Source organism: Salmo salar, chromosome 26 (genome assembly GCF_965601325.2).
Source record: "Salmo salar chromosome 26, fSalSal1, whole genome shotgun sequence".
NCBI lineage: Eukaryota > Metazoa > Chordata > Actinopteri > Salmoniformes > Salmonidae > Salmo > Salmo salar.
In genome coordinates this window covers 50,934,076-50,957,099 of record NC_138316.1, presented here as the reverse complement: position 1 = coordinate 50,957,099, position 23,024 = coordinate 50,934,076, and the positions used below count along the sequence as shown (strand labels likewise).

General features: G+C 43.5%; 1 protein-coding gene across 1 annotated transcript in view; it reads left to right on the top strand.

Moving 5' to 3' along the window:
• Nucleotides 1–15,370: 15,370 nt before the first annotated feature.
• LOC145864305 (OTU domain-containing protein 7A-like) overlaps nt 15,371–23,024 on the top strand; it is an 85,667-nt gene continuing 78,013 nt past the window's right edge. The window contains exon 1 of the mRNA XM_082969907.1: nt 15,371–15,496. The gene's annotated coding sequence lies outside the window, so the exon portion shown is untranslated. The remainder of the gene's footprint in view (nt 15,497–23,024) is intronic.

Sequence of the window (23,024 nt, the reverse complement as noted above, 5' to 3'; positions counted from 1 at the left end):
TTGACCCCTCAGCCATTCCTGGTGTAGTTTCGCTTGAGGAAATAGATGGAGAGACTTCCAGACTAGATGGTAGATAGGGCTAGATGGTAGCTGGTTGTGTAGTGGGGCTAGATGGTAGATGGTAGATGGTAGATGGTTGTGTAGTGGAGCTAGATGGTAGATGGTAGATGGTAGATGGTAGATGGTTGTGTAGTGGAGCTAGATGGTAGATGGTAGATGGTTGTGTAGTGGGGCTAGATGGTAGCTGGTTGTGTAGTGGGGCTAGATGGTAGATGGTAGATGGTAGATGGTAGATGGTTGTGTAGTGGAGCTAGATGGTAGATGGTAGATGGTTGTGTAGTGGGGCTAGATGGTAGCTGGTAGATGGTAGATGGTTGTGTAGTGGGGCTAGATGGTAGATGGTAGATGGTTGTGTAGTGGGGCTAGATGGTAGATGGTAGATGGTTGTGTAGTGGGGCTAGATGGTAGATGGTAGATGGTTGTGTAGTGGGGCTAGATGGTAGATGGTAGATGGTTGTGTAGCGGGGCTAGATGGTAGATGGTTGTGTAGTGGGGCTAGATGGTAGATGGTTGTGTAGTGGGGCTAGATGGTAGATGGTTGTGTAGTGGGGCTAGATGGTAGATGGTTGTGTAGTGGGGCTAGATGGTAGATGGTTGTGTAGTGGGGCTAGATGGTAGATGGTTGTGTAGTGGGGCTAGATGGTAGATGGTGGAGGGGGCAGTGGTGTGGTGTGGGGAGTGGGGCTAGATGGTAGATGGTTGTGTAGTGGGGCTAGATGGTAGATGGTTGTGTAGTGGGGCTAGATGGTAGATGGTTGTGTAGTGGGGCTAGATGGTAGATGGTTGTGTAGTGGGGCTAGATGGTAGATGGTTATGTAGTGGGGCTAGATGGTAGATGGTTATGTAGTGGGGCTAGATGGTAGATGGTAGATGGTTGTGTAGTGGGGCTAGATGGTAGATGGTAGATGGTTGTGTAGTGGGGCTAGATGGTAGATGGTTGTGTAGTGGGGCTAGATGGTAGATGGTAGATGGTTGTGTAGTGGGGCTAGATGGTAGATGGTTGTGTAGTGGGGCTAGATGGTAGATGGTTGTGTAGTGGGGCTAGATGGTAGCTGGTTGTGTAGTGGGGCTAGATGGTAGATGGTTGTGTAGTGGGGCTAGATGGTAGATGGTAGATGGTTGTGTAGTGGGGCTAGATGGTAGCTGGTTGTGTAGTGGGGCTAGATGGTAGATGGGGCTAGATGGTAGATGGTTGTGTAGTGGGGCTAGATGGTAGATGGTAGATGGTTGTGTAGTGGGGCTAGATGGTAGCTGGTTGTGTAGTGGGGCTAGATGGTAGATGGGGCTAGATGGTAGATGGTTGTGTAGTGGGGCTAGATGGTAGATGGTTGTGTAGGGGGGCTAGATGGTAGATGGTTGTGTAGTGGGGCTAGATGGTAGATGGTAGCTGGTTGTGTAGTGGGGCTAGATGGTAGATGGTAGCTGGTTGTGTAGTGGGGCTAGATTGTAGATGGTAGATGGGGCTAGATGGTAGATGGCTGTGTAGTGGGGCTAGATGGTAGATGGTAGCTGGTTGTGTAGTGGGGCTAGATGGTAGATGGTTGTGTAGTGGGGCTAGATGGTAGATGGTTGTGTAGTGGGAATAGATGGTAGCTGGTTGTGTAGTGGGGCAATTTGGCACTTTCACAGCTGAGTTCCATAAATCACGCACACTGTAGTACAACAGAAAGGGTTGATATCAGCTGTTTCTCTAAAGCTGTCCTGGCTCTAATCATCAGCTGTTTCTCTAAAGCTGTCCTGGCTCTACTCATCAGCTGTTTCTCTAAAGCTGTCCTGGCTCTAATCATCAGCTGTTTCTCTAAAGCTGTCCTGGCTCTACTCATCAGCTGTTTCTCTAAAGCTGTCCTGGCTCTACTCATCAGCTGTTTCTCTAAAGCTGTCCTGGCTCTAATCATCAGCTGTTTCTCTAAAGCTGTCCTGGCTCTAATCATCAGCTGTTTCTCTAAAGCTGTCCTGGCTCTAATCACCAGCTGTTTCTCTAAAGCTGTCCTGGCTCTACTCATCAGCTGTTTCTCTAAAGCTGTCCTGGCTCTACTCATCAGCTGTTTCTCTAAAGCTGTCCTGGCTCTACTCATCAGCTGTTTCTCTAAAGCTGTCCTGGCTCTAATCATCAGCTGTTTCTCTAAAGCTGTCCTGGCTCTACTCATCAGCTGTTTCTCTAAAGCTGTCCTGGCTCTAATCACCAGCTGTTTCTCTAAAGCTGTCCTGGCTCTAATCACCAGCTGTTTCTCTAAAGCTGTCCTGGCTCTAATCATCAGCTGTTTCTCTAAAGCTGTCCTGGCTCTACTCATCAGCTGTTTCTCTAAAGCTGTCCTGGCTCTACTCATCAGCTGTTTCTCTAAAGCTGTCCTGGCTCTACTCATCAGCTGTTTCTCTAAAGCTGTCCTGGCTCTACTCATCAGCTGTTTCTCTAAAGCTGTCCTGGCTCTAATCATCAGCTGTTTCTCTAAAGCTGTCCTGGCTCTAATCATCAGCTGTTTCTCTAAAGCTGTCCTGGCTCTACTCATCAGCTGTTTCTCTAAAGCTGTCCTGGCTCTACTCATCAGCTGTTTCTCTAAAGCTGTCCTGGCTCTAATCATCAGCTGTTTCTCTAAAGCTGTCCTGGCTCTAATCATCAGCTGTTTCTCTAAAGCTGTCCTGGCTCTACTCATCAGCTGTTTCTCTAAAGCTGTCCTGGCTCTAATCATCAGCTGTTTCTCTAAAGCTGTCCTGGCTCTAATCATCAGCTGTTTCTCTAAAGCTGTCCTGGCTCTAATCATCAGCTGTTTCTCTAAAGCTGTCCTGGCTCTACTCATCAGCTGTTTCTCTAAAGCTGTCCTGGCTCTAATCATCAGCTGTTTCTCTAAAGCTGTCCTGGCTCTACTCATCAGCTGTTTCTCTAAAGCTGTCCTGGCTCTAATCATCAGCTGTTTCTCTAAAGCTGTCCTGGCTCTACTCATCAGCTGTTTCTCTAAAGCTGTCCTGGCTCTACTCATCAGCTGTTTCTCTAAAGCTGTCCTGGCTCTAATCATCAGCTGTTTCTCTAAAGCTGTCCTGGCTCTAATCATCAGCTGTTTCTCTAAAGCTGTCCTGGCTCTACTCATCAGCTGTTTCTCTAAAGCTGTCCTGGCTCTAATCATCAGCTGTTTCTCTAAAGCTGTCCTGGCTCTAATCATCAGCTGTTTCTCTAAAGCTGTCCTGGCTCTACTCATCAGCTGTTTCTCTAAAGCTGTCCTGGCTCTACTCATCAGCTGTTTCTCTAAAGCTGTCCTGGCTCTAATCATCAGCTGTTTCTCTAAAGCTGTCCTGGCTCTAATCATCAGCTGTTTCTCTAAAGCTGTCCTGGCTCTACTCATCAGCTGTTTCTCTAAAGCTGTCCTGGCTCTAATCATCAGCTGTTTCTCTAAAGCTGTCCTGGCTCTACTCATCAGCTGTTTCTCTAAAGCTGTCCTGGCTCTACTCATCCAGCTGGCCATTCAAGGGATAGTGTTACCCTGTGCAACATCCTCCTGCTACAGTGACATGGACACTCTCTCTGTCCTTAGAGTCAGCCTTATAAACAACAACATCAGTCACAGAGAGACAGACAGACAGACAGACAGACAGACAGACAGACAGACAGACAGACAGACAGACACGACAGACAGACAGACACGACAGACAGACAGCAGACAGACAGACAGACAGACAGACAGACAGACAGACAGACAGACAGACAGACAGACAGACAGACAGACAGACAGACAGACAGACAGAGAGAGAGAGAGAGAGAGAGAGAGAGAGAGAGAGAGAGAGAGAGAGAGAGAGAGAGAGAGAGGTGTTTCAGATGTACTGCTGTTGTTGTTATTATTGTTGTTGTTTTCTATCTTCATTTTACATGAGTCATTTAGCTGATGCTCTGTCTTACAGTCTGATCATTTAAACACGTATCATATCATGATCATTTTGCAAGTAAAACCGTAACTGTTGTTATTGTTTTTGAAGAAGAAGAAGACCGTGTTTGATCAGGGGTTTTGTTGTGTGGATTGGGTATGTGGACAGGCAGGGAGGAAGCAGAGAGGTGCTGTTATGTCATGTGGTCGTGAGTACTGACTACTGGGTCTGAGTACTGACTACTGGGTCTGAGTACTGACTAGTGTGTCTGAATACTGACTAGTGTGTCTGAATACTGACTAGTGGGTCTGAGTACTGACTACTGGGTCTGAGTACTGACTACTGGGTCTGAGTACTGACTAGTAGATCTGAGTACTGACTAGTGTGTCTGAATACTGACTAGTGTTTCTGAGTACTGACTAGTAGGTCTGAGTACTGACTAGTAGGTCTGAGTACTGACTAGTGTGTCTGTGTACTGACTAGTGGGTTTGACTACTGACTAGTGTGTGTGAGTACTGACTAGTGTGTGTGTGAGTACTGACTAGTGTGTGTGTGAGTACTGACTAGTGTGTCTGAGTACTGACTAGTGTGTGTGAGTACTGACTAGTGTGTCTGAGAACTGACTAGTGTGTGTGAGAGTACTGACTACTGGGTCTGAGTACTGACTAGTGGGTCTGAGTACTGACTAGTGGGTCTGAATACTGACTAGTGGGTCTGAATACTGACTAGTGTTTCTGAGTACTGACTAGTAGGTCTGAGTACTGACTAGTAGGTCTGAGTACTGACTAGTGTGTCTGAGTACTGACTAGTGTGTGTGAGTACTGACTAGTGTGTGTGTGAGTACTGACTAGTGTGTGTGAGTACTGACTAGTGTGTCTGAGAACTGACTAGTGTGTCTGAGAACTGACTAGTGTGTCTGAGAACTGACTAGTGTGTGTGAGAGTACTGACTAGTGGGTCTGAGTACTGACTAGTGGGTCTGAGTACTGACTAGTGGGTCTGAGTACTGACTAGTGGGTCTGAGTACTGACTAGTGGGTCTGAGTACTGACTAGTGTGTGTGTGAGTACTGACTAGTGTGTCTGAGTACTAAAACTAACCAGAAGGACGTTTAGTTATCTTAGTAAGAAGAAGTGTATGAGATGATTGTTAAGTCTGCCGTTGTTATTGGAGAGTTTTGTCTAAACTTTATTTCCAGTCTTTTGTGTGGTTAACAAAAAGCAATATTCATTGTGATGAACGCTGATAACCGACATGCAAAGAACACAATAATTCTTCCCTTTTTAAATGGTTTCTCTCCACTGGCATGATTTGTGAAGAGGAAATGTCTCATTTGTTTTTGTCTGAGATCCTTCATCCACAGTACAGGGATCAAAGGGACTGTTTCGTATGGTTCTTCAGTATGGGTCATCAGCAAAATATAGGTGAACCAAATAGCACCCTATTCCCTTTATAGTGCACTACTACTTTTGACCAGGTCTCAAGTAGTGCACTATGTAGGGAATAGGCTGCCATTTGAGACTCTGGTGATATCTTCCTATTACACGGTTGTGAATTAAATTAATCTGGAAGATTAATCTCCCCTCAGTTCTCAAAACGTGTCAGTGACACAGTGACAGAGAGCTGCCAAATTGGCTCCTCGTCAGTGGATGAATGTTGGCTGAATCAGACTTATTTGAGAAGGATGTTTGAGGATGTTATGAGTTGTTTTGGTCCTTGAGTCAAGGAATACGTCCCAAATGACACCCTATTCCCTATATAGTGCACTACTTTTGACCAGAGCCCTATGGCACCTTATTCCCTATAGAGTGCACTACTTTTGACCAGAGCCCTATGGCACCCTATTCCCTATATAGTGCGCTACTTTTGACCAGAGCCCTATGGCACCTTATTCCCTATAGAGTGCACTACTTTTGACCAGAGCCCTATGGCACCCTATTCCCTATATAGTGCACTACGTTTGACCAGAGCCCTATTGCCCCTGGCCAGAAGCAGAGCACTATGTAGGGAATAGGGTGCCATTTGGGATGTAGAAATCTTTGGCGGTGTTAAGGACTAATCCGTACAGTACTGACACATGTGATGTCTCCTGCCCTTTAGAATCTCTCACATCTACAGTAATGTATAGTATCTAGAACACAACATGATCAGATGGTATCTAGAACACAACATGATCAGATGGTGTCTAGAACACAACACGATCAGATGGTATCTAGAACACAACACGATCAGATGGTATCTAGAACACAACACGATCAGATGGTATCTAGAACACAACATGATCAGATGGTGTCTAGAACACAACACGATCAGATGGTATCTAGAACACAACCTTGATCAGATGGTGTCTAGAACACAACACGATCAGATGGTATCTAGAACACAACACAATCAGATGGTATCTAGAACACAACACGATCAGATAGTATCTAGAACACAACACGATCAGATGGTATCTAGAACACAACACGATCAGATGGACATCTAGAACACAACACGATCAGATAGTATCTAGAACACAACACGATCAGATGGTGTCTAGAACACAACACGATCAGATGGACATCTAGAACACAACACGATCAGATGGTATCTAGAACACAACACGATCAGATAGTATCTAGAACACAACACGATCAGATGGACATCTAGAACACAACACGATCAGATGGTATCTAGAACACAACACGATCAGATGGTGTCTAGAACACAACACGATCAGATGGTGTCTAGAACACAACACGATCAGATGGTGTCTAGAATCAAATCAAATCAAATGTATTTATATAGCCCTTCGTACATCAGCTGATATCTCAAAGTGCTGTACAGAAACCCAGACTAAAACCCCAAACAGCAAGCAATGCATGTGAAAGAAGCACGGTGGCTAGGGAAAACTCCCTAGGAAAAACTCCCTAGAAAGGCCAAAAACCTAGGAAGAAACCTAGAGAGGAACCAGGCTATGAGGGGTGGCCAGTCCTCTTCTGGCTGTGCCGGGTGGATATTATAACAGAACATGGTCAAGATGTTAAAATGTTCATAAATGACCAGCATGGTCAAATAATAATAATCATAGTAGTTGTCGAGGGTGCAACAAGCACGTCCGGTGAACAGGTCAGGGTTCCATAGCCGCAGGCAGAACAGTTGAAACTGGAGCAGCAGCACGGCCAGGTGGACTGGGGACAGCAAGGAGTCATCATGCCAGGTAGTCCTGAGGCATGGTCCTAGGGCTCAGGTCCTCCGAGAGAAAGAAAGAAAGAGAGAAAGAGAGAATTAGAGAGAGCATATTTAAATTCACACAGGACACCGGATAAGACAAGAGAAATACTCCAGATGTAACAGACTGACCCTAGCCCCCCGACACATAAACTACTGCAGCATAAATACTGGAGGCTGAGACAGGAGGGATAAGGAGACACTGTGGCCCCATCCGATGAAACCCCCGGACAGGGTCAAACAGGCAGGATATAAACCCACCCACTTTGCCAAAGCACAGTCCCCACACCACTATAGGGATGTCTCCAACCACCAACTTACCGTCCTAAGACAAGGCCGAGTATAGCCCACAAAGATCGCCACGGCACAACCCAAGGGGGGGCGACAACCCAGACAGGAAGACCACGTCAGTGACTCAGCCCACTCAAGTGACGCACCCCTCCCATGGACGGCATGGAAGAACACCAGTACGCCAGTAGAACACAAAACGATCAGATGGTATCTAGAACACAACACGATCAGATGGTGTCTAGAACACAACACGATCAGATGGTGTCTAGAACACAACACGATCAGATGGTATCTAGAACACAACACGATCAGATGGACATCTAGAACACAACACGATCAGATGGTATCTAGAACACAACACGATCAGATGGACATCTAGAACACAACACGATCAGATGGTGTCTAGAACACAACACGATCAGATGGTGTCTAGAAGACAACACGATCAGATGGTGTCTAGAACACAACACGATCAGATGGTGTCTAGAACACAACACGATCAGATGGTATCTAGAACACAACTCGATCAGATGGTGTCTAGAACACAACACGATCAGATGGTATCTAGAACACAACACGATCAGATGGTATCTAGAACACAACACGATCAGATAGTGTCTAGAACACAACACGATCAGATGGTGTCTAGAACACAACACGATCAGATGGACATCTAGAACACAACACGATCAGATGGTATCTAGAACACAACACGATCAGATGGTATCTAGAACACAACACGATCAGATGGTGTCTAGAACATAACATGATCAGATAGACATCTAGAACACAACACGATCAGATGGTATCTAGAACACAACACGATCAGATGGTATCTAGAACACAACACGATCAGATGGACATCTAGAACACAACACGATCAGATGGTATCTAGAACACAACACGATCAGATGGTGTCTAGAACACAACACGATCAGATGGTATCTAGAACACAACACGATACCATCAACACGATACCATCAACACGATCAGATAGTGTCTAGAACACAACACGATCAGATGGTATCTAGAACACAACACGATCAGATGGTGTCTAGAACACAACACGATCAGATGGTATCTAGAACACAACACGATCAGATGGTGTCTAGAACACAACCTTGATCAGATGGTGTCTAGAACACAACACGATCAGATGGTGTCTAGAACACAACATGATCAGATGGACATCTAGAACACAACCTTGATCAGATGGTGTCTAGAACACAACACGATCAGATGGACATCTAGAACACAACACGATCAGATGGTATCTAGAACACAACACGATCAGATGGTATCTAGAACACAACACGATCAGATGGTGTCTAGAACATAACATGATCAGATAGACATCTAGAACACAACACGATCAGATGGTATCTAGAACACAACACGATCAGATGGTATCTAGAACACAACACGATCAGATGGACATCTAGAACACAACACGATCAGATGGTATCTAGAACACAACACGATCAGATGGTGTCTAGAACACAACACGATCAGATGGTATCTAGAACACAACACGATCAGATGGTATCTAGAAAACAACACGATCAGATGGTGCCTAGAACACAACACGATCAGATGGTGTCTAGAACACAACACGATCAGATGGTATCTAGAACACAACACGATCAGATGGTATCTAGAACACAACACGATCAGATGGTATCTAGAACACAACACGATACCATCAACACGATACCATCAACACGATCAGATAGTGTCTAGAACACAACACGATCAGATGGTATCTAGAACACAACATGATCAGATGGTGTCTAGAACACAACACGATCAGATGGTATCTAGAACACAACACGATCAGATGGTGTCTAGAACACAACCTTGATCAGATGGTGTCTAGAACACAACACGATCAGATGGTGTCTAGAACACAACACGATCAGATGGTATCTAGAACACAACATGATCAGATAATGTCTAGAACACAACACGATCAGATGGACGTCTAGAACACAACACGATCAGATGGTATCTAGAACACAACACGATCAGATGGTGTCTAGAACACAACACGATCAGATGGTGTCTAGAACACAACACGATCAGATGGTATCTAGAACACAACACGATCAGATGGTATCTAGAACACAACACGATCATATGGTATCTAGAACACAACACGATCAGATGGTATCTAGAACACAACACGATCAGATGGTGTCTAAAACACAACACGATCAGATGGTATCTAGAACACAACACGATCAGATGGTATCTAGAACACAACACGATCAGATGGTATCTAGAACACAACACGATCAGATGGTATCTAGAACACAACACGATACCATCAACACGATACCATCAACACGATCAGATAGTGTCTAGAACACAACACGATCAGATGGTATCTAGAACACAACATGATCAGATGGTGTCTAGAACACAACACGATCAGATGGTATCTAGAACACAACACGATCAGATGGTGTCTAGAACACAACCTTGATCAGATGGTGTCTAGAACACAACACGATCAGATGGTGTCTAGAACACAACACGATCAGATGGTATCTAGAACACAACATGATCAGATAATGTCTAGAACACAACACGATCAGATGGACGTCTAGAACACAACACGATCAGATGGTATCTAGAACACAACACGATCAGATGGTGTCTAGAACACAACACGATCAGATGGTGTCTAGAACACAACACGATCAGATGGTATCTAGAACACAACACGATCAGATGGTATCTAGAACACAACACGATCATATGGTATCTAGAACACAACACGATCAGATGGTATCTAGAACACAACACGATCAGATGGTGTCTAAAACACAACACGATCAGATGGTATCTAGAACACAACACGATCAGATGGTATCTAGAACACAACACGATCAGATGGTATCTAGAACACAACACGATCAGATGGTGTCTAGAACACAACACTATCAGATGGTATCTAGAACACAACACGATTAGATGGTATCTAGAACACAACACGATCAGATGGTATCTAGAACACAATACGATCAAATGGTGTCTAGAACACAACACGATCAGATGGTGTCTAGAACACAACACGATCAGATGGTGTCGAGAACACAACACGATCAGATGGTATCTAGAACACAACACGATCAGGTGGTATCTAGAACACAACACGATCAGGTGGTATCTAGAACACAACACGATCAGATGGTGTCTAGAACACAACACGATCAGATGGACATCTAGAACACAACACGATCAGATGGTATCTAGAACACAACACGATCAGATGGTATCTAGAACACAACACGATCAGATGGTGTCTAGAACACAACACGATCAGATGGTGTCTAGAACACAACACGATCAGATGGTGTCTAGAACACAACACGATCAGATAGTGTCTAGAACACAACACGATCAGATGGTGTCTAGAACACAACACGATCAGATGGTGTCTAGAACACAACACGATCAGATGGTGTCTAGAACACAAGCTTGATCAGATGGTGTCTAGAACACAACACGATCAGATGGGGTCTAGAACACAACATGATAAGATGGACATCTAGAACACAACACGATCAGATGGTATCTAGAACACAACACGATCAGATGGTGTCTAGAACAGAACACGATCAGATGGACATCTAGAACACAACACGGTCAGATGGTATCTAGAACACAACACGATCAGATGGTATCTAGAACACAACAAGATCAGATGGTATCTAGAACACAACACGATCAGATGGTATCTAGAACACAACACGATCAGATGATATCTAGAACACAACACGATCAGATGGTGTCTAGAACACAACACGATTAGATGGTATCTAGAACACAACATGATCAGATGGTATCTAGAACACAACACGATCAGATGGTGTCTAGAACACAACACGATTAGATGGTATCTAGAACACAACACGATCAGATGGTGTCTAGAACACAACACGATCAGATGGTGTCGAGAACACAACACGATCAGATGGACATCTAGAACACAACCTTGATCAGATGGTGTCTAGAACACAACACGATCAGATGGTATCTAGAACACAATACGATCAGATGGTGTCTAGAACACAACACGATCAGATGGTGTCTAGAACACAACACGATCAGATGGTGTCTAGAACACAACACGATCAGATGGTATCTAGAACACAACACGATCAGATTGACATCTAGAACACAACACGATCAGATGGACATCTAGAACACAACACGATCAGATGGTGTCTAGAACACAACACGATCAGATGGTGTCTAGAACACAACACGATCAGATGGTATCTAGAACACAACACGATCAGATGGACATCTAGAACACAACACGATCAGATGGTATCTAGAACACAACACGATCAGATGGACATCTAGAACACAACACGATCAGATGGTGTCTAGGACACAACACGATCAGATGGTGTCTAGAACACAACACGATCAGATGGTGTCTAGAACACAACACGATCAGATGGTGTCTAGAACACAACACGATCAGATGGTATCTAGAACACAACACGATCAGATGGTATCTAGAACACAACACGATCAGATGGTGTCTAGAACACAACACGATCAGATGGTATCTAGAACACAACACGATCAGATGGACATCTAGAACACAACACGATCAGATGGTGTCTAGAACACAACACGATCAGATGGTGTCTAGAACACAACACGATCAGATGGTGTCTAGAACACAACACGATCAGATGGTGTCTAGAACACAACACGATCAGATGGTATCTAGAACACAACACGATCAGATGGTGTCTAGAACACAACACGATCAGATGGTATCTAGAACACAACACGATCAGATGGTGTCTAGAACACAACCTTGATCAGATGGTGTCTAGAACACAACCTTGATCAGATGGTGTCTAGAACACAACACGATCAGATGGTATCTAGAACACAACACGATCAGATGGTGTGTAGAACACAACACGATCAGATGGTGTCTAGAACACAACACGATCAGATGGTGTCTAGAACACAACACGATCAGATGGTGTCTAGAACACAACACGATCAGATAGTTTCTAGAACACAACACGATCAGATGGTGTCTAGAACACAACACGATCAGATGGTGTCTAGAACACAACACGATCAGATGGTGTCTAGAACACAAGCTTGATCAGATGGTGTCTAGAACACAACACGATCAGATGGTGTCTAGAACACAACATGATAAGATGGACATCTAGAACACAACACGATCAGATGGTATCTAGAACACAACACGATCAGATGGTGTCTAGAACAGAACACGATCAGATGGACATCTAGAACACAACACGGTCAGATGGTATCTAGAACACAACACGATCAGATGGTGTCTAGAACACAACACGATTAGATGGTATCTAGAACACAACATGATCAGATGGTATCTAGAACACAACACGATCAGATGGTGTCTAGAACACAACACGATTAGATGGTATCTAGAACACAACACGATCAGATGGTATCTAGAACACAATACGATCAGATGGTGTCTAGAACACAACACGATCAGATGGTGTCGAGAACACAACACGATCAGATGGACATCTAGAACACAACCTTGATCAGATGGTGTCTAGAACACAACACGATCAGATGGTATCTAGAACACAATACGATCAGATGGTGTCTAGAACACAACACGATCAGATGGTGTCTAGAACACAACACGATCAGATGGTGTCTAGAACACAACACGATCAGATGGTGTCTAGAACACAACACGATCAGATGGTATCTAGAACACAACACGATCAGATGGACATCTAGAACACAACACGATCAGATGGACATCTAGAACACAACACGATCAGATGGTGTCTAGAACACAACACGATCAGATGGTGTCTAGAACACAACACGATCAGATGGTATCTAGAACACAACACGATCAGATGGACATCTAGAACACAACACGATCAGATGGTATCTAGAACACAACACGATCAGATGGACATCTAGAACACAACACGATCAGATGGTGTCTAGGACACAACACGATCAGATGGTGTCTAGAACACAACACGATCAGATGGTGTCTAGAACACAACACGATCAGATGGTGTCTAGAACACAACACGATCAGATGGTGTCTAGAACACAACCTTGATCAGATGGTGTCTAGAACACAACCTTGATCAGATGGTGTCTAGAACACAACCTTGATCAGATGGTGTCTAGAACACAACACGATCAGATGGTGTCTAGAACACAACACGATTAGATGGTATCTAGAACACAACACGATCAGATGGTATCTAGAACACAACACGATCAGATGGTATGTAGAACACAACACGATCAGATGGTGTCTAGAACACAACACGATCAGATGGTATCTAGAACACAACACGATCAGATGGTGTCTAGAACACAACACGATCAGATGGTGTCTAGAAACACAACACGATCAGATGGTGTCTAGAAACACAACACGATCAGATGGTGTCTAGAACACAACACGATCAGATGGTATCTAGAACACAACACGATCAGATGGTGTCTAGAACACAACACGATCAGATGGTATCTAGAACAGAACACGATCAGAGGGACATCTCTTATGTCACTCCTCCCATACAGCTGTAGATACACCTCATACCATCACCACAGACAACAACAACAACCTACAGATGTCAAAATAAATCTCTGGGATGTTTATCAGTAGAGTTAGGAACAATGAGCAACAATCTAGAACATGAACGCTGTCAGATGGGCATACCTCCCATGTCCCAGCTCTCAGTTCTTTGTACAAATAGGTACAACTCTCCTCCTACCAACAACAACAGCAACTGGTTGGACGTCAAAGAGAACCTCCGTGACGTCCAATCAGAAAGAGCAACGATCATTAGTACCTTTAGGATTGTTTCCTGGAAGCTCAGCACTCCTCCGGTGGAAATACAAATCACTCATCCAATGACTAGATGTATCTCTATCTCTCTCTCTCTCTCTCTCTCTGGCTCTGTCTCTCTCCCTCTCTCTCTCTGGCTCTGTCTCTGTCTCTCTCTCTCTCTGTCTCTCTCTCTCTCTGTCTCTCTCTGGCTCTGTCTCTGTCTCTCGCTCTCTCTCTCTCTCTCTGGCTCTGTCTCTCGCTCTCTCTCTCTCTGGCTCTGTCTCTGTCTCTCTCTCTGTCTCTCTCTCTGTCTCTGTCTCTGTCTCTCTCTCTCTCTCTCTCTCTCTCTCTGGCTCTGTCTCTGTCTCTCTCTCTGTCTCTCTCTCTCTCTGGTCTAGACTGTTTTAGTCATACTTAACATTCACAGCGATCCCAATCCATTGCACTTATCAGGAGTATAGCCTTTTCAAGTAAAGCTTTTCCATGACGTTGTGAATCAACTCTTCATAGCTTTGTACCTGATCCCAGAGCAGCCTTTTCTCACACCAGTTGTCCATGCAAATATCGGATGTTCTGCGATTCAGAGAATATGAGCCTTTCTCAGGCTGTTAAAAGTCAACCAATGATCAAATTGGACATGCAGACCACACGTGCAGACTGTGTGTGTGTGTGTGTGTGTGTGTGTGTGTGTGTGTGTGTGTGTGTGTGTGTGTGTGTGTGTGTGTGTGTGTGTGTGTGTGTGTGTGTGTGTGTGTGTGTGTGTGTGTGTGTGTGTGTGTGTGTGTGTGTGTGTGTGTGTGTGTGTGTGTGTGTGTGTGTGTGTGTGTGTGTGTGTGTGTGTGTGTGTGTGTGTGTGTGAGAACATCTAAATGATATATGGCTCAGGTGGTAGAGTGTGGATCTTGCAACACCAGTGTTGTGGGTTCGATTCCCACGGAGGACCTGTACAAAAAAATTTATGGACTCACAAATTACTGTAGGTCTCTCTGGATAAATGACCAAAATGTAAATGATTGACGAACATTCATGAAATTACATCTCCAGTGTCCAATGAGAACGTCAATGTTCTAAGATGTTGTTCCTCTCTCTCTCTCTCTCTCTCAGTAACGAGTTTCCCTCCATCATGTCTACCAGTGAAACGATGGACTAAAGAGCAGAGCCATTGTGTGTGATGTCAGACCCAAGCATGCCTCAGAAAGGGCATCTAACAACCCCACTGTGATCAGATAGAAGTAAGTCTGGCCTCTTCTACTGCTTCTTCTACTGCTCCCTCTTCTTCTACTGCTGCTTCTTCTTCTTCTTCTACTGCTGCTTCTCCTACTGCTTCTTCTTCTTCTACTGCTGCTTCTTCTACTGCTTCTTCTTCTACTGCTTCTTCTTCTACTGCTTCTTCTTCTACTGCTTCTTCTGCTTCTACTGCTTCTTCTACTGCTTCTTCTTCTACTGCTTCTACTGCTGCTTCTACTGCTGCTTCTACTGCTGCTTCTTCTACTGCTTCTTCTCCTACTGCTTCTTCTCCTACTGCTTCTTCTTCTACTGCTTCTACTCCTACTGCTTCTACTCCTACTGCTTCTTCTTCTACTGCTTCTTCCTCTACTGCTTCTTCTTCTACTGCTTCTTCTGCTTCTACTGCTGCTTCTACTGCTGCTTCTCCTACTGCTGCTTCTTCTTCTTCTTCTACTGCTTCTTCTTCTACTGCTTCTTCTTCTACTGCTTCTTCTTCTGCTGCTTCTTCTTCTTCTTCTACTGCTTCTTCTTCTACTGCTGCTTCTTCTTCTACTGCTTCTTCTTCTACTGCTTCTTCTGCTTCTACTGCTGCTTCTACTGCTGCTTCTCCTACTGCTGCTTCTTCTTCTTCTTCTACTGCTTCTTCTTCTACTGCTTCTTCTTCTCCTGCTGCTTCTTCTCCTACTGCTGCTTCTTCTTCTTCTTCTACTGCTTCTTCTTCTCCTGCTGCTTCTTCTTCTTCTACTGCTTCTTCTTCTACTGCTTCTTCTTCTTCTTCTACTGCTTCTTCTTCTACTGCTTCTTCTTCTCCTGCTGCTTCTTCTCCTACTGCTGCTTCTTCTTCTTCTTCTACTGCTTCTTCCTCTACTGCTTCTTCTTCTTCTGCTTCTACTGCTGCTTCTACTGCTGCTTCTCCTACTGCTGCTTCTTCTTCTTCTTCTACTGCTTCTTCTCCTACTGCTTCTTCTCCTACTGCTTCTTCTCCTACTGCTTCTTCTCCTACTGCTTCTTCTTCTACTGCTTCTTCTTCTACTGCTTCTTCTTCTCCTACTGCTTCTTCTTCTACTGCTTCTTCTTCTCCTACTGCTTCTTCTCCTACTGCTTCTTCTTCTACTGCTGCTACTGCTTCTTCTTCTTCTCCTACTGCTTCTTCTTCTACTGCTTCCTCCTCTACTGCTTCTTCTTCTACTGCTGCTTCTTTTTCTACTACTGCTTCATCTTCTTCTTCTACTGCTTCTAATGCTGCTTCTTCTCCTACTGCTGCTTCTTCTCCTACTGCTTCTTCCTCTACTGCTTCTTCTTCTACTGCTTCTTTTTCTTCTTCTTCTACTGCTTCATCTTCTACTGCTTCATCTTCTTCTTCTACTGCTTCTTCTTCTGCCTCTACTGCTTCTGCTTCTTCTACTACCACTTTAACTACTGCTAATAATCTGTACTGCAGAAAGTATTTTTCATCTAATGATGAGGCTGTATTCCACCTATCCTCGAAATATAATTTTTCTTTCGAGTCCATCTTCCATTTTCATTGTTCAGTCAAACGTGTTTTTATAGGAGGGTCGTTCTTGAATTCCGGGGGTATTCGGAGAAAAAAATGCACTACCATTCAAATGTTTTGGGTCACTTAGAAATGTCCTTGTTTTTGAAAGAAAAGCACATTAAAATAACATCAAATTGATCAGAAATAAAGTGTAGACATTGTTAATGTTGTAAATGACTATTGTAGGTGGAAACGGCACATTTTTTATGGAATATCTACATAGGCATACAGAGGCCCATTATCAGCAACCATCACTCCTGTGTTCCAATGGCACGTTGTGTTAGCTAATCCAAGTTTATCATTTTAAAAGGCTAATTGATCATTAGAAAACCCTTTTGCAGTTATGTTAGCACAGCTGAAAACTGTTGTTCTGGTTAAAGAAGCAATACAACTGGCCTTCTTTAGACTAGTTGAGTATCTGGAGCGTCAGCATTTGTGGGTTCGATTACAGGCTCAAAATGGCCGGAAACAAAGAACTTTCTTCTGAAACTCGTCAGTCTATTGTTGTTCTGAGAAATGAAGGCTATTCCATGCGAGAAATTGCCAAGAAACTGAAGATCTTGTACAAATCTGTGTACTACTCCCTTCTGTTTTTGTGCACAACATGGTAGCAACACAACATGACAGCAACACAACATGGTAGCAGCACAAAACAGGGTACAAACATTGTTTGGCACAGACAACAGCACAAAGGGCAAGAAGGTAGAGACAACAATACATCACACAAAGCAGCCACAACTGTCAGTAAGACTGTCGATCCTGACTATTCTCCCAGTCCCTGCCGCTGAAAAACATCCCCACAGCATGATGCTGCCACCACCATGCTTTACCGTAGTGATGGTGCCAGGTTTCCTCCAGACGTGACACTTGGCGTTCAGCCCAAAGCGTTCAATCTTGGAACTCTGGAGCTCTGTCAGTGACCATCAGGTTCTTGGTCAACCCCCTGTCCAAGCCCCTTCTCCCTCGATTGCTCAGTTTGGCCGGGCGCCCAGCTCTAGGAAGAGTCTTGGTGGTCGCAAACTTCTTCTATTTAAAAATGAAGGAGGCCACTGTGTTCTTGGGGACCTTCAATGCTGCAGAATTATTTGGTTCCCGTCCCCAGATCTGTGCCTCGAAACAATCCTGTCTCGGAGCTCTATGGACAATTCCATCGACCTCATGGCTTGGTTTTTGCTCTGACATGCACTGTCAACTGTGGGACCTTATATAGACAGGCGTATGCCTTTCCAAATCATGTCCAATCAATTGAATTTACCACAGGTGGACTCCAAACAAGTTGTAGAAACATCTCAAGGATGATCAATGGAAACAGGATGCACCGTAGCTCAATTTCGAGTCTCATAGCAAAGGGTCTGAATACTTATGAAAATAAGGTATTTCAGTTTTGTCACGTCCTGACCAGTAAAGGGGTTATTTGTTATTATAGTTTGGTCAGGACGTGGCAGGGGGTATTTGTTTTATATGGTTTTGAGTGTGTGTTTATGTATTTCGGGGTTTTTGGTTAAGTTCTATATTGTATATTTCTATGTCGGTTCTAGGGTGTTTATTTCTATGTTTAACCTCTCTGGACTAGGCGGGACGAATTCGTCCCACCTACGCAACAGCCAGTGTAATCCAGTGGTGCGATTTTCAAATACCTTAGAAATGCTATTACTTCAATTTCTCAAACATATGACTATTTTACAGCATTTTAAAGACAAGACTCTCGTTAATCTAAAAGGCTTTACAACGAAAGCAAAACATTAGATTATGTCAGCAGAGTACCCAGCCAGAAATAATCAGACACCCATTTTTCAAGCTAGCATATAATGTCACAAAAACCCAGAAGACAGCTAAATGCAGCACTAACCTTTGATGATCTTCATCAGATGACACACCTAGGACATTATGTTATACAATACATGCATGTTTTGTTCAATCAAGTTCATATTTATATCAAAAACCAGCTTTTTACATTAGCATGTGACGTTCAGAACTAGCATACCCCCCACAAACCTCCGGTGAATTTACTAAATTACTCACGATAAACGTTCACAAAAAACATAACAATTATTTTAAGAATTATAGATACAGAACTCCTTTGTGCAATCGAGGTGTCCGATTTTAAAATAGCTTTTCGGTGAAAGCACATTTTGCAATATTCTCAGTAGATAGCCCAGCCATCACGGCTAGCCATTTAGACACCGACCAAGTTTAGCCCTGACCAAACTCCGATTTACTATTACAAAAGTTTGATTACCTTTGTTGTCTTCGTCAGAATGCACTCCCAGGACTGCTACTTCAATAACAAATGTTGGTTTGGTCCAAAATAATCCATCGTTATATCCAAATAGCGGCGTTTTGTTCGTGCGTTCCAAGACACTATCCGAAGTGTAAATAAGGGTCACGAGCATGGCGCAATTCGTGACAAAAAAATTCTAAATATTCCATTACCGTACTTCGAAGCATGTCAACCGCTGTTTAAAATCCATTTTTATGCCATTTTTCTCGTAAAAAAGCGATAATATTCCGACCGGGAATCTGCGTTTAGGTAAACAGAGGAAAGAAAACAAAGCATTCGGTCGACGCGGGCACGCGCCTGAGTCTCACAGTACTGTAACCAGCCACTACCCAAACGCGCTACTTTTTTTCAGCCAGAGCCTGCAAAGCCACGATTCAGCTTTTTGCCGCCTTCTGAGAGACCATTGGAGCCGTAGGAAGTGTCACGTAACAGCAGAGATCCTTTGTTTTGGATAGAGATAACAAAGAAGGCCAAGAAATGGTCAGACAGGGTACTTCCTGTACAGAATCTTCTCAGGTTTTGACCTGCCATTTGAGTTCTGTTATACTCACAGACACCATTCAAACAGTTTTAGAAACTTTGGAGTGTTTTCTATCCAAAGCCAATAATTATATGCATATTCTAGTTACTGGGCAGGAGTAGTAACCAGATTAAATCGGGTACGTTTTTTATCCAGCCGTGTCAATACTGCCCCCTAGCCCTAACAGGTTAAGTATTGGGATTGGGGCCTTCAATTGGAGGCAGCTGGTTATCGTTGCCTCTGATTGAAGGTCCTGTAATTAGGAGTGTATTTGCTATGGGTATTGTGGGAGGTTGTTCTTAGCTGTATTTAGCCTGCAAGACTGTTTGTCGTCTGTTCTTTTTTCTTGTTTTGTTTTGGTAAATAAACATGAGCATTCACGTACCCGCTGCACCTTGGTCCATTCACAACGGCCGTTACAAGTTTTTCATTTTATTTCATTTTATTATCTAAAAAAACTGTTTTTTTGCTTTGTAATTATGGGGTATTGTGTGTAGATTGATGAAAAAAATATATATTTAATACATTTTCGAATAAGGCTGTAACATAACAAAATGTGGAAGAGTCAAAGGGTCTGAATAGACTTTATACAATATATGGGTTTGTGGACCAGATCCATCCCACGGGCCTTGAGTTGGACACAGGATTTAAAGTGTTTTATACCATAGTGAAGGGACAGCATTTACCACTGCAATTCAAGAATGACCCAGGTTAATTGATCGTGAAAAATAGACATCCCGCTGGGGCACACACAATGGTTGAATCAATGTTGTTTCAACGTTAAATGCTGTTGAACCAATGTGGAATAGACGTTGAATGGACATCTGTTCCCAGATTCTTACGTCATATGACATATCTTTAAATCAGCGTCTAGATTGCCTGGCCACTACTGTAGCAGAGTACCGGACCCAGAGCCGTATCTGAGTAGGAGTACTGATCTAGGATCAGGTCCCCTTCATGTCCATGTAATCTCATTCATTATAATGTAAAAGGATAAACTGATCTAGGATCAGGTCCCCTTCATGTCCATGTAATCTCATTCATTATAATGTAAAGGGCTAAACTGATCTAGGATCAGGTCCCCTTCATGTCCATGTAATCTCATTCATTATAATGTAAAAGGCTAATCTGATCTAGGATCAGGTCCCCTTCATGTCCATGTAATCTCATTCATTATAATGTAAAAGGCTAATCTGATCTAGGATCAGGTCCCCTTCATGTCCATGTAATCTCATTCATTATAATGTAAAAGGCTAATCTGATCTAGGATCAGGTCCCCTTCATGTCCATGTAATCTCATTCATTATAATGTAAAAGGCTAAACTGATCTAGGATCATGTCCCCTTCATGTCCATGTAATCTCATTCATTATAATGTAAAAGGCTAATCTGATCTAGGATCAGCAATCCTATGCTGAGACACTTTATGAATCAGAATATGATATATCCTATAGCAGACTGCTAGACCTGGGGAGAGAGAGAGAGAGACAACTCTTCATTTCTCAGTGAAAGGATTGGTTCCCTATGGGTCCAGGTCAGAAAGTGGTCCACTACATAGGGAATAGGCTGATATTTAGGACACAGCCTGTATTTATCTTTTCAGTGTTCACGTCTGTTTTTTTTTTTTACCACAAACACAAACAGATTGCTAGGCCCTGAGAGAGAGAGAGAGAGAGAGACAACGCTCCATCTATCAGTGTCACATTCTCTCTCTCTCTCATTGGGCCTGTTATTAACTTCACAGAGGTCTGGTGGATGTTGTGTTGTTGGGCAGTTGGAGTATTTTATCTGGAGTGACTTGGGAGAGAGAGGGGAACTGGGAGAGAGACAGAGAGAGGGAGAGATACAGAGAGAGAGAAACAGAGAGAGAGACAGGGTAAATGTAGGGGTCTGGTCTGACAGTAGATAAAGTAGAGGGTAAATGTAGGGGTTTGGTCTGACCGTAGATAAAGTAGAGGGTAAATGTAGGGGTCTGGTCTGACAGTAGATAAAGTAGAGGGTAAATGTAGGGGTCTGGTCTGACAGTAGATAAAGTAGAGGGTAAATGTAGGGGTTTGGTCTGACAGTAGATAAAGTAGAGGGTAAATGTAGGGGTTTGGTCTGACAGTAGATAAAGTAGAGGGTAAATGTAGGGGTTTGGTCTGACAGTAGATAAAGTAGAGGGTAAATGTAGGGGTTTGGTCTGACAGTAGATAAAGTAGAGGGTAAATGTAGGGGTTTGTTCTGACAGTAGATAAAGTAGAGGGTAAATGTAGGGGTTTGGTCTGACCGTAGATAAAGTAGAGGGTAAATGTAGGGGTTTGGTCTGACAGTAGATAAAGTAGAGGGTAAATGTAGGGGTTTGGTCTGACAGTAGATAAAGTAGAGGGTAAATGTAGGGGTTTGGTCTGACAGTAGATAAAGTAGAGGGTAAATGTAGGGGTTTGGTCTGACCGTAGATAAAGTAGAGGGTAAATGTAGGGGTTTGGTCTGACAGTAGATAAAGTAGAGGGTAAATGTAGGGGTTTGGTCTGACAGTAGATAAAGTAGAGGGTAAATGTAGGGGTTTGGTCTGACAGTAGATAAAGTAGAGGGTAAATGTAGGGGTTTGGTCTGACAGTAGATAAAGTAGAGGGTAAATGTAGGGGTTTGGTCTGACAGTAGATAAAGTAGAGGGTAAATGTAGGGGTTTGGTCTGACAGTAGATAAAGTAGAGGGTAAATGTAGGGGTTTGGTCTGACAGTAGATAAAGTAGAGGGTAAATGTAGGGGTTTGGTCTGACAGTAGATAAAGTAGAGGGTAAATGTAGGGGTTTGGTCTGACAGTAGATAAAGTAGAGGGTAAATGTAGGGGTCTGGTCTGACAGTAGATAAAGTAGAGGGTAAATGTAGGGGTTTGGTCTGGTCTGACAGTAGATAAAGTAGAGGGTAAATGTAGGGGTTTGGTCTGACAGTAGATAAAGTAGAGGGTAAATGTAGGGGTTTGGTCTGACAGTAGATAAAGTAGAGGGTAAATGTAGGGGTTTGGTCTGACCGTAGATAAAGTAGAGGGTAAATGTAGGGGTTTGGTCTGACAGTAGATAAAGTAGAGGGTAAATTTAGGGGTTTGGTCTGACAGTAGATAAAGTAGAGGGTAAATGTAGGGGTTTGGTCTGACAGTAGATAAAGTTGAGGGTAAATGTAGGGGTTTGGTCTGACAGTAGATAAAGTAGAGGGTA